Genomic DNA, 12,380 nt, shown 5'->3' with positions numbered 1-12,380 from the left:
GCCCTGTGGGTGAGGGCAGGCTCAGCACTGAGGTGACACTGCCCTGTGGGTGAGGGCAGGCTCAGCACTGAGGTGACACTGCCCTGTGGGTCAGGACAGGCTCAGCACTGAGGTGACACTGCCCTGTGGGTCAGGACAGGCTCAGCACTGAGGTGACACTGCCCTGTGGGTGAGGGCAGGCTCAGCACTGAGGTGACACTGCCCTGTGGGTCAGGGCAGGCTCAGCACTGAGGTGACACTGCCCTGTGGGTCAGGACAGGCTCAGCAGAGAGGTGACACTGCCCTGTGGGTGAGGGCAGGGTCAGCAGAGAGGTGACACTGCCCTGTGGGTCAGGACAGGCTCAGCAGAGAGGTGACACTGCCCTGTGGGTGACAGGAGGTGGCACGGTGCTGCCCGGGGAGGGCACACAGTGTGACAGAGCTCACCTCCTGCCGTGGGGCTGTTTGCTGTGGCTCTTGCTGTGACAGTGGCACCTGTCCCCAGCAGCCCCATTGTCAGCACTGATGGAATGCTACGTGACCGAGCCAGCGCAGAACCAGCTGGGCACAAGGCTGTGTGCAAGTTTGCTGAAGGAAGGGATGCAGGCTCTGAGAAAACACTGCTGTCAGAGGTGCAGGCTGGGGCGGTGAACGTGCTCCTGCTCTTCTCGAGCCAGCTGAGGGGACTGTGGCCAGCAGCTCCTGCAGCAGCCAGCCAGGGCCTGCCTGGTGCTCTGGGGGGACTCTGTGCCTCGGTCAGTCGGAGTGGCACTCGGGGGAGCCTGCCCTGGCACAGGGAGGCTTTGGGAGTGCATGTAGGTCACACCAGCCGCCTCTTTGGGAGTGCACATAGGTCAGGAGAAGCCAGAGGAAGAAAAGTTCTGTGGAAGCAGATGGCTGAAATACAGAACAGTGTAGTTTTATTCCACATAGCCCAATATCACAGTTAACCTGGGCAAATATTTCTGTGTTTACTCATGTGGTTAAGACTTTTCTAATGGTGAGTAAATACCTACTAGGATAGATTTAGCATGTGGGAAGGCTCACAGTGAGCTCTGTAAGAACGTGAAGGTTGAGTAATACCAATGTACACACAAGCAGCAGAAAAGGGGGTAGTTTTTTAAAAGTTAAATTTCTGCATGCAGGCATGCTGTTCAGATTAGCATGGCAGTACATACAGAATTTATTTGAAATTTCTCTTTTTAAGAACACAGACATATTTAAATATCTTTTCCTAGGGCATGATGCATAAGGAAATACCTGTTTTCTTCCAGTGCACTTTGCAGAACCAGGCCTTAAGCACCATTTTTCACCCCGTTGTTAAAAGAAATATGCCATCTCTTCTGTACCATGAACTGTTTCTGGAGTGCTGCTTCTGTGAGGGGTACACAGGTACATCTCAGCTTCTGTTGAAATGTAATTAACAGGTGGATTTTAGGCAAATTTTGTGGAAGTTCTCCAAGCCTTATAAATGATACCTCCTAGTTTTTTTCAGACAGTAAAACTGAAACCTAAATTGGAAATTATTCCCCTTTGCTCAAAACTTCAGACCAAGTCAATGCCCAAAGTAAAATCTAAGGTTTCCTGATCTCCTGCCTACTCCTGTGAACACTGAGCAGTGCCCTGTGTAAGCTCTCGTGAGCATATTTTGCAGTGGATGATGCACGTTGCACTAGCCTGTTGTTTCTCCATCTGTGTTTTTGCAGATGAATTGGTACCATGTAGGACATGGGGTGGAAAAGTTGTTTTGAGTGTTAAATGACTAAAGGATTTTCAAGGCTGTACTTCTTCAGACAAGGTGTTTCTCTGACAAGGGAAACGAGGTTCTGTTCTGCATGTAGAAGAGGTGATGAACAGCAGAAACTTGGAAAGCTGGAGCTGAAGTTGTGCAAGGAGAAGAGAGATGCTTTCAGTTCCCTCCCACATTTTCTGTTTATATCTTTCCCTATCAGAATTGCTTTCTCATCCCTCCTTCCCCCTTTGCGTGTGTGCCAGCAGAAGGAATGTGCTGGGTGCAGAGAAGGTGCTCTGTGGATGGTCAGTGCTGCTGGCTGCCAGGGAGCCTCAGGGCTCCCCAGAGCTGCTGATCAAAGCTCTCAGCACCTGGAGGGCTGCGAGCCAGAGCCACTCTGGCAGGGTGAAGGCAGCACAGTGTGCACTGAGGGCACATCAACTGAAATCAGTCTAGGTAGAATTGGGTAGATCTGGAATTTTGCTCCCAAAGACAAACTGTGGGATGTGAAATTGAGCCAGTGACAGGAACCCGACAGGGACCTGCATTCTGTACAAAGAACCCCAAGTGACAAGTCCATATGGCTTTTCCCTGTGGAATAAGGACTGTGGTTTGCTTCCTCCTATGACTCATAAAGACTTGCACACAGGTAGGATCCCTGTAACCTGATTTCACTTTGTAAATCATTAGACTTAACACTTTTCAGACTGCTCTTGCTGAAATTCTAAAATGAAACCCACAGCCTGGTAATGTCTGCTGGCCCTTGCTCCACCTGGGCACGCTCTGCTGCAGGGGCCACTGGCACTGGCACTGGCCCACTCAGCTGTAAAAGAAAAAGCTTTCTCACAGGCTGCTACTGGTAGGATCGTGACTCCAGGACAATCCCTCTTTTTTGAAGTCATGTTTATAGAGAGTAGCACATGGTAAATTTGGGGTTCTGCAAATCCAAAGCTGGGTACTGTACAGCAACGATGTTTCTGGTCTATGAGCAATCTCACTAGGCAGGATGCTGGTTCACACACTAACAAAAGGGTTTAATGATGAAAGTGATCAGAATCTGATCCATAGCAATGTCATTGCAGGCCTTAATGCTTGGTTGGACTCAGGGTTCTTGAGGAGGACAGTGAGGGAACAGAAAGGCAGAATGTGAGAGGGACTACATGGTGAAAGAATGCACAGTGCGGGCTCTTTCCTGCAGCTGCTGAAGCCCTCTTTTCTCTCATAACAGTCATTCTTTTAAAAAAACAAACTGAGAGAAGGGAAGATTTATTGCCTAGTCCTTTGATGCCGTGGTCTGTTGAAGCATGGAGAATGGCCATAAGAAGTGGGTTTAGTGTTCTTTTGTGGTAAGTTACAAATGGCACCAAGAATGAGGAAATGTGTCCAATCCTTGCATGGACATCAATTGATTCAATGGTATCGAGTGAGTTTCTTCATCCCATTGCATCACAGTTGCTCCATTTTTGAAATCAGGTCGATGACTATCAAGCATTGTTCATTGTTTGAGATCTGCAGGTGTACAACAGGAGCAGCACAGGCAGAGTCAGGATGCCCCACGTGCAGCTGAGGGGTCCTGCCCTGTGGCAGGAGCTCTGTGCTGCCCAGATGGGTTAGTCAACAGCCCACAGCAGTTGCCAAGTAACCACTGGAGATTATGAAAAATCTAATACTCAGAATTAAAACCTGTGGAAAGATCCAAGTTCACCGCAAGATCTCTCCCAAGTCTTCCTTATAATTCCTTGTTTGGGGAACATTTTAAATTCATCACCAACATTATTTTTATGTTGCTAATTCCCAGAGCCCTATTCAAGTTTTATGCATCAAAAAGGATAATTGTTATCCAAGTAGGTCTTCAGAAATTGACTTCTATCTTTGATACCCAATAGGTGCAGTCATCTGTAGGTGTTTGGGTTTGGCATCAATATAAAAACCTATTTATGTATTCAACACTTATCTAGATACTGCGTAGGTTACAGTGAGCAAAGGTGTTCATATGGAGTCTGATCCTTTGGATATTGCCCAAGGAATAGCATTTAAAGTTATGCTTGACCCATGCCAATCCTGAGCAATTCCCACCCTTATGGAAATCTCTGTATGATATGACATTTGTTTTCTGTAATCCAGGATGTGCCTTTGTAACCATAACTTTTTTTTTTGCTCACATATGTATGCCTCTAAAACTGTCTGGCTCTGTCTGACTAACATAAGCAATTTTCAGAATTATATTCATTTTGGGGACATGCACTTATATCTTGGACAAAACTAAATTTATAAGCCTTGAGGGTGTAAGGTATGGCTTTCATCCTAAATTTAATTTAATTTTCAATTCTGTTGATAAATTCTCTGTACTGATTTCAAAGTCATAGGGCGTGTTAGCTGGATGGCTAAAATTTCTAGAGAAAGGAGGTTGTGTATTTATAAGGATAACAGTAATATTCAGAGTGACATCAGTAAGGGTTATAAAAATAATTAAAAGAGTTGAGTTTAAGAATTAATACATGACCACACAGAATAACAAGTGAGGAGAAGGAAAATGCAATTCCTCTGTTATGCTGTCCTCTCCCTCGTGGCATGGCAGGGTTGGACACCAGACTGGATCCATTACTTTAAACAGAATCCCTCTCCTGCTCCCCAGGTGAGCAGACAGCAGATCTCGCAGTCCCTCATAAATACAGCCCGGTTTCCCAAGGGAACATTTATGGTTTTGGCAGAACATGCTGGCTGTTTCATGCTGTGGGAAAAAAACCAGTGTGCTTGCTCTCCCCTGCATTCTCACAGAGGCTGCCTGTGCCTGTTTGTTCCCTGGTCTCCGTCCCTTCCTGCGGAGCAGGGCCGGTGGGTGCAGGCTGCAGGAACTGGCACGGGGATAAGATCACACTTGTTCTGTTCTCTGACCTGAAGGAATGTAAACCTGCTGACCTCACAGATCTGCTGACGGTGGCGATGCTCTTACTCACACCACCTTGTAATTCAGCACTATGCTTACTCCTCACAGAGCCCAGTGCTGTGCACCAGCTAACACCAAGTGCTCCTGTGAGATGCTGCCATTCCATGAAGCACAAAAGCAAACTCCTCAGGTCGGCTGATGAGGGGAGAGATGGCCCAAGGAGGCCCAGAGTCCCTCATTCCCTGGGCAGGCCCATGAGAAGGGACCTGGCTACTGTGTCAGTTTGTGCAGACAATGGGATGGGCAACAGAGTCTCTAAGCCCACCCCTGAGTCCCGGTGAGCTGTGGGGAAATCCTCTGCAACATCGAGACAGCAGATGCCTGCCTCCACAGCTGCCTCCCTGCAGGCGAGGGAGCCCACATGGAGGGGGCCCCCCTAATTCTCCTTGGAACATTTTCATTACTGGTGTGACTTCCAGCAAACCTCACAAGTGTGCAAACTGCATCTGCTGTCTTACCTGAAACCTGTCTTCTCCGTGCTCTGCTGCAGCTCAGCTGGCCCCAGAGGCAATCTGGGACATTCCAGCTGAGCGTGGTGAAGGTGACAAAACCCTCTGTTCCACGGGGGCAGAGAAGGGGTTTCTGCACAGGATCCACCTCTGAGCAGTGCATGGAAGGAGCAGAGTGTCCCATACAAAACTGCAGTCACCACCAGGGAAGTGAGACCTTGGCACTGACCTCTTATCCTATATCCTCCTTTTCTCCTATGAAATGGGGGCTGGAGCACCACACTTCTGTGTCATTAGGGAATATGTCTGTGTTGGGCTGTACATTATTTGGCTTTACTTTGATTTCAGAAGCTGTAGCAATATGGCTCATGATTTACATCTGTGGTAGGTTGTAGTAGCAAGAAGAAGCAAACAACTGTTCTTGTATTTGACATTTTAAGTGCTTTTTGCAATGTTACTATCCAGAAAACCATTACTTTGAAGGCTACTGTGGAAATTCACAAATGATAATATAGCCAGAGACAATTATAAACATGTAAAACAAACAAAGGTGGTGTTTTCTAAACATGAGTCTAAGGGTTGACCACTGGCTCTCCATCATAGGCACTCCAAAGGGTCCATGGATGTGTTATAAAGAGTAAATTTATATATATAGCAAAAATTTAAAAATAGGTCATAGTTACATGCAAAACTAACACTTCTCCTTTAAGGATGACTGGCTGAGAGCCATATCTCCCCAGGAGCAGTTGCCAGCTCCAGCGTGGATAGCTGTGGGAGCAGAGGGACCTGAAGTCAGCTCCAATCCTTGTTTGCTTATTCTAGCAAAGAATCTTCTTAGAACAGTAAGAAAAAGCTCTTTATTCCTGCAAAACTTGTGGCATTATCCCTGAAACCTTCCTGAGGGTGGGGAGTCACTGCCAGGACCTTTGCACAGCTTCCCTCTGAGGAGTCATCACAAACCCTGGCACTTCTCAATGCAGAACCAAGTTGCACCAACACCCTTGCTTCAAAATGCAAAGGGTTATTGCTGCAGGAATAAATCCTCTTTCTTAGAAAGAGAGGCATGGAATGGAGCAGGGAAATTGAAGTAGTTAGTCTTGTTCCTGCTGCAAACACTTGAAATGCATGAGACTGAATTATCTAGGGAGCATGTCAAGGGTCTGACAAAACCTGGCAATTTTAATTAATGGCCTCTGTTCAGCTGTCAGAATCCAGTGGGTCTGCTGACAAGACAGAGTGATGACAGATCAACCTCCACTGACATCCTGTGTAGATGCCTTTAAAGTAGTAAAACATACATTTAAAAATTTATACTTAGGCATGTACACAGAACTTGAAGGCTTTCACAGGTGTGCTCAGATTTGTATCTCAATTAGGGTTTCCCTTCAGTGAGGTATGCAATTTAAATCCCCAAACCAAGTCAAACATGACACAAAAATTATTAATTATTGAACAAAAACATATCATCATGACCATCTGTGGATAAAAAGAAGGGGGAGTTTCACCACTGCAAACACCAAATTTATAGTTGTAAGACCTGGAGCGAGTTTGGAGCTTTTTTAATTAGCCAGAGGAATCATGGATTTTGGAATCACTACAATGACTTTAACAGGGCTTTGGGTACTATTATTTTGTTTTGCAGTGACAGAGACTTCTTCAGGAGAAAAATGTGGAATCCCAGCCTAAAATCTCCCATTGCAGAGGTCTTTAAGCTCATATGGAGCCAGGCCTGGCCACCTGCTCAGGAATGCTGCTGAAATGCAGCAGTGAGAGCAAGTCAGCCCTTTCAGTGCAGGTGTGCCAACAGGGACGGCTGCTGGGGCTTTGCAAGGGGAGCTCAGAGCTCCCTTTGGGAAGGAAACTCTCTGTTTCCAGAGAGGTGCACGCATGGCAGCTGCAGGGCAGTGATTCTGAGCAGAACAAGCCCTGCTGTGCTGGTAGGCTGTCCCAGAGGCAGCAGGTGAGCTGTGCTCCTGTCCCTGGTGCACAGTGGGTGCAGCTGAGAGCAGCTCTGAGCTGTCTGTACCCCCACAGCACCCTCTCTGCAGCTGCCCTCCTGCTTTGGAGGAGGCTCTTGTCCAGAGAAGGTTCCCTGAAAGGCCTTTTCTTTGTAGGAGAAAATAAATGTACTCTGGCCAGCCCGGGGACCGCTGATTTTAGAAGTCTCAGAGCCTTTGGGAAACAGCCCCCACCTGTGTTCTGCAGGCTGTGGAGGAGAGTTTCTGTGTGCCTCTGACGATGTGTGGAGAGATGTGCACAAACTCCCTCGCAGGGAAACACAGCAGAGAGCACTGCCAGCAGCAGGTAAGGGCACCAAGCTGGGCATTCCCTCCCTGCTGGGCAGCTCTGGTCTCCAGGGCTGGCTCAGGGGCAGGAACCACGCGTGACCTGCACCTCAGCTGAGGACACAGCCAGCAGGAAAAGCCCTCCTGGCAGCAGAGACAAAGCAAGAAAGTGAAAAGTGACAGAAACGGGCCTTCAGGTTAGCACTTGTGAGAGTGAATTTATGTGCCCTCAGACAATCCATTCTTGAGATCCTCAGCGTCAGCTGGCTTTCCCTGTGCACCCACCAGCCCTGTGTGAGCACCTCTTGTGCAGCTGCTGGCAGATTTTGGAGGGTCTGAGCCTATGACCAAAAATAGGTGGGTCTGGTTTCCCTAGTCATCGTGATCAGTGTTACACATGCCATGATGATGAAGCACTGTAAATCATGAGTCTGCTTGCATACACTGATAAACCAGTCATGCAGAAGGTTCCTTGGAGTAGGAATTCAGCACAAGGCATTTCACATCTGTCAGAAATAATTCAAGGGTGTGGAATGACTAATTGGGAACTGCATGAATAATCAAGACTTCATTTTCAGCAAGACAAAGCCATGAACTTTTGTCTGGCACATCAGTAGGGAATATGTTCCCTTCATTAAGGCCCATGTTCTGGGGACTGACGCTAGCAAAAATACCAGAAGGAGGGATTTTTGTGATGATCACAGAGTGTCCACTTTTAAAGTGCAGCTCGTAAAACTAGCTAAAGGACAAAGGTATTTGAGAAGCAGATGATGCCATGTAAACCTTAGAAAGAAAGGATTAAACTGAAAATAAAGGTATAAAATTTGAGAGTAGAATAAAAAATGGGGAAATTAAATCAGCCTAAGCCAATGTTTTTAATATTAAGCAAGGACTCAGATCTTTCCCTTGGCCAAGTCTAGAAACCAGCCACTGGTCTGCCAACCACTACTGGTTCCCACTCGTGTGGAAATGAGGAGCTGGGACTCCTTTATTTCCCTCTAGACTGCAGAACAAGTAACAATAGGAGTTGTGCTGGTCTGAGGTTTTGATTTGCTGTGCTGTGTAAGAACAAGGATGAGAAAGGGGGAGATTGTATCATTTTCCATCTTGCCTGTGCCAGCTTCAGAGTCCAGGCACCCTCCAGGGTCAGGTGCTGGGGCCCTGAGCTTGTTCCATCAGAGCTCCCAGGTACTGCATCCCTGCACACAGAGCTGTCTGCCCCAACACTGGCAGCACTCAGGGACTGGAGACTTGGCAAACGGGATAGATGGCAGGAAAAGCTTTAAAAGCTGGGCACAGGCTGGGAGAAAGCTTGTGAACTCTGATCACGGGTTATAGAACAGACAAAAGCATGTCAAACAATGGACATTGATGGATTTCTGTGTGTACTGAGGTCCAGAGATTGTCACTACAGATAAGGTATTTCCAGTACATTTTTTCTTTATACAAATTGTAAAATAACCTCCCAAAAGTACCGGTTAGGTGACAGGATCTGTTCTTTCAAGGACAGGGCTAGGGTTAAACCCATCATGACCATAATTTGCCAGCACTTCATATAAGCTGATCCCATGTGAATCACAGGGTGAGTGGGAGCTCTGAGAGCTGAGCCCATGAACAAAGCATGTCTTGGAGCAGGGCGAGGAATGCAGAGGCGTGTGCTGCAAGGTGTGGCAGGTGTGTCTGAGCTGTTAATGACCATGCTGAAGAAATCCTGGTGATGCAGAGGTGAAGGAGTCCCAGAACTGGAGGAGTCCAGAACCCATGCTGTAGGATCAGCTGAAGGATGGATCTGCATCCATAGCAGCTGCTGCAGGTTCCTGGCATGGAAATGCTGTTCAGCAGCAGCACTTCTGAATCTCACACTAGCAGCAGGTATTATCTTAATTTTCAAATATTCTACCATGCTTTTCAGAGCCATCCTATCTCTCATTTGAGACTTCACTGGATAGGGCACTCCATGGCTACCACCACTGTTCTCTAAACCAGCCTCTCTGAAGGTGACCTCCTCCACTTACAAGTGAGGTAAGGCAGAAAAATTAGAGTTTAACGGCTGGAACTCTGGATGGAGCATGGATAAACCCAAAGAGTTTAATAGGTGAAAAGTGGCAAAACCACTGAGTAGCATTTGCAGAACTGAAATGCAAAAAGCTTAAGTTCTGCAACTTGAAAAGTACGGAGTCTGTCTAGTTGTGAGTCAAAACTGTGGCAGGATCTGACCCTGCCTGCCCAGCCCTGCAACTGAGGCTCCCTTTCTCCATGTTATGGGCTTCAGCTGTAGCACAGCAAAGGGACCTGCACCATCCTGACAGAACACTGCTCTGCCTGCCCACACTGCCTCGCTGCTAAGAGTGGCTCTGAACTATGGGTGGACAACATTCACCAAAATGGATTTCTCCAAAGGCTTTGGTGCCATTCACCTTATTTGCTCCAAGGGCTTTCTCAACCCCCTTGAGGTCCCACTCCACTGGGGAGGGCTCCAGCACCCCTGGAACAAGGTACACCTTGCTGGGGAAGTGACCTGTGGGCATAAGTGATCTTTCCTAACACCTGGCAGTTGCCCCACCCAGGCTCCACCTGCATCCCCTTCAGCCACAGGAAGGATGTGGATCAGGCTGCTGGGTGAGCAGCACGCTCCTGGCTGCACTCTGTGTCCAACCAGCACTGCCTGACCAGGCATGACACCAACATTCCCAGGACTTCCAGGCAGGAGACATGCCATGTCCATCTCATCTTGATTTTTGATATTTTTCCACCTGGAACACTTGGCTAGGGGATTGTTGGTTGGCTTTTTACATTTTTCTGTGTGGTAACTGAAGAAGTTCACTAGCAGGAAGGAGTTTTGTTTCCCTAAGAGCAGCAGCCTCAGCTCCTGGAAGCGGCAGCTTCAGTGGCTGTCCCGGGCATCTGCTGACCTCAGGCCTTGTTCTTTCACCTGTCTCGTCACTGACCTGTGTCTGCTGGTGCTGAGGGATTGAATATATGATGCCAACAGCCCTCCCCTCTGGAGAGCTGCAAAGGAAACACCAGACCTTGATTTCTGGTTGTCTCTGTTCACATTTTGTACTGGAAATTCACTGATAGGCATTCAAGCATGAAATGCAGCGATTGTTTGGAAGGTGGCCAGACAACCCTGACATTCTGGGAGCAAGTTATCTTTCTGCAGTTTGTCTAGCAGAGAGGCAATGTGGCTCAAGGAAATTTTTCTGCCTGTAGCCTGAGGTGATGCTGGTTGCTTCAAGTCATAAGCAGCGAAATCTCAGAGCTGTGAACCCTCCAAGCCAGGAGTGGCACCTGTGTTAATACAGAAAGACACAGAGTTTGTTTCTGACCCATTTCCATGCCATAGGGTATTATAATTCTGTGCTGTTAGGTTGTGCTGAATCTAGACATGGTTAACAGTGGGGTGAGGCAGCTGGGTGTTCACTGCAGGAGGAGGAGGAGGCTGGTGGGGCAGGGGCAGCTTGGGGCCCACCAGCAGGCTGGCCTTATCTCAGCTGTCACTGTGAACTCTTCAACCCCTCTGCTGAAGGGCTGAACACATTCAACAGCTTCACATTTGTCTTCTCTCTCTGACTTTCTCCTCCAAGAATTCTGACTGCTAAGGGCCACAGCCAAGTTGGAAGTCCACTGTCCCTGGGAACCCCAGGTGGGGAGGGGGCTCTCTCCATTCCCAGGGAACTCCAGGCTGGGATCAGGTGCCCTCTGTCCCCTGGGAGCCCCGGGCCAGCTGTGCAGGGCAGTGCTGGCACGGGTGGGATCAGCTGCTGGACTCAGCAGACACTGAGCGTGTTTGCCCAAGGATTAGGCAAGGTAAGCCTCTGGGCTTGTCCATCCCCCATTTAGGGGGCCCAGTCCCTTTACCCTTTACTGTGCACAGGGTGTTTAAGGGCTGGTATCTAAAGGCCCTGGTCCCCTCAGGAGGACACCTCAGGCTGGCAGGACGTGCTGAGCCCCATGCCCTGCTGCTTTGGGCAGGCACGGCTGCTGGCGTCTGGCGTCTGCTCAGCTTTACTTTGAGGTATTTAAACTTAGCAAAATGGCTTTTTTTAGATCCATATGCATAGATCAGGTGGTCACCTGTGTCAATATGTTTATTCACAGATCCTAGCTGCTCTCAGGGACCAGCCTTCTCTAAACATACTGAGGTTATTTAAGTAGTTGCTCGCCATTACCTCTCAGTTCACACAAAACACCATAAATTCCCTCACTGAGCAGAAACCCCAGGTGGCACGAGGGTGAAAAGCAACAAGGATTTTGCTGTTGAGTGCCTCAAATATTTCTATGATCCTACTGTCAATGGATGTTTACTTCTGAAGAGCTGCCCACTGTGTCTACTCTGCCATTAAGGCAGTTTTCAGCCCAGCAGCTTCACCGGGCACTTTGACAGCCGTTCCCTCCTGTCTGCCTCCCTCACACTAATTAGGTTGGAGGTATATGCAGCAAAGCCTGATTTGGGGCTGGATGGGAACAGAAGCTTTTCAGCTTTTGTCCTTTTGCCTGCCCTACAAAGTTTGATTTCTGGGACTGCAGCAAGGCCATCACACTGTGTGTCTGTGTGAGTGCTGGTGAGCAGAGCTCGGCCCCACACCTGGCCCCAGCAGGCGCTGAACTTTCGGGTCATCTGGAACATGAGTCTCATTCTCAGCACTGCACAATTTTCTCCACACTGATGTTATCTTTGCCATCAGCTACTGGCATGCAGCAGCTCACATATGCCATTAGCAGGTGGCAGAAGACATAAATGGAATTTTCTCTCAGAACATTTCTTCCATTCTTCCTCCCAGACTGATGAAGTGCAAGTTCAAGCTAAAGGCATGCAGTGACTACAGCCCATTCCCAAACAGGGCCACGGAGAGTTAAAAGCAGGCTCCAGGAGAAACTCTCACATCTTTCAGTCTCTCTGCCATGGTTAGCTGTCAGCACACTGCCCTTAGAGCATGGGCAGTGCAGCTGTGTGTGGCTGCACTCCTGACACCCTGGTGCAGCTC

General features: G+C 48.3%; 1 long non-coding RNA gene across 8 annotated transcripts in view; it reads right to left on the bottom strand.

The window, feature by feature from the left end:
- Nucleotides 1–878: 878 nt before the first annotated feature.
- Nucleotides 879–12,380, bottom strand: part of LOC108961852 (uncharacterized) — a 50,529-nt gene continuing 39,027 nt past the window's right edge. For all 8 annotated transcript variants that reach the window (XR_007778223.1, XR_007778226.1, XR_007778227.1 and 5 more), the window contains one exon: nt 879–10,683. This is a non-coding gene — a long non-coding RNA (uncharacterized LOC108961852). The remainder of the gene's footprint in view (nt 10,684–12,380) is intronic.

The sequence above is a fragment of the Serinus canaria genome, chromosome 9 (genome assembly GCF_022539315.1).
Source record: "Serinus canaria isolate serCan28SL12 chromosome 9, serCan2020, whole genome shotgun sequence".
In the NCBI taxonomy this organism is placed as follows: Eukaryota; Metazoa; Chordata; class Aves; order Passeriformes; family Fringillidae; genus Serinus; species Serinus canaria.
This window is presented reverse-complemented; position numbering and strand designations above follow the sequence as displayed.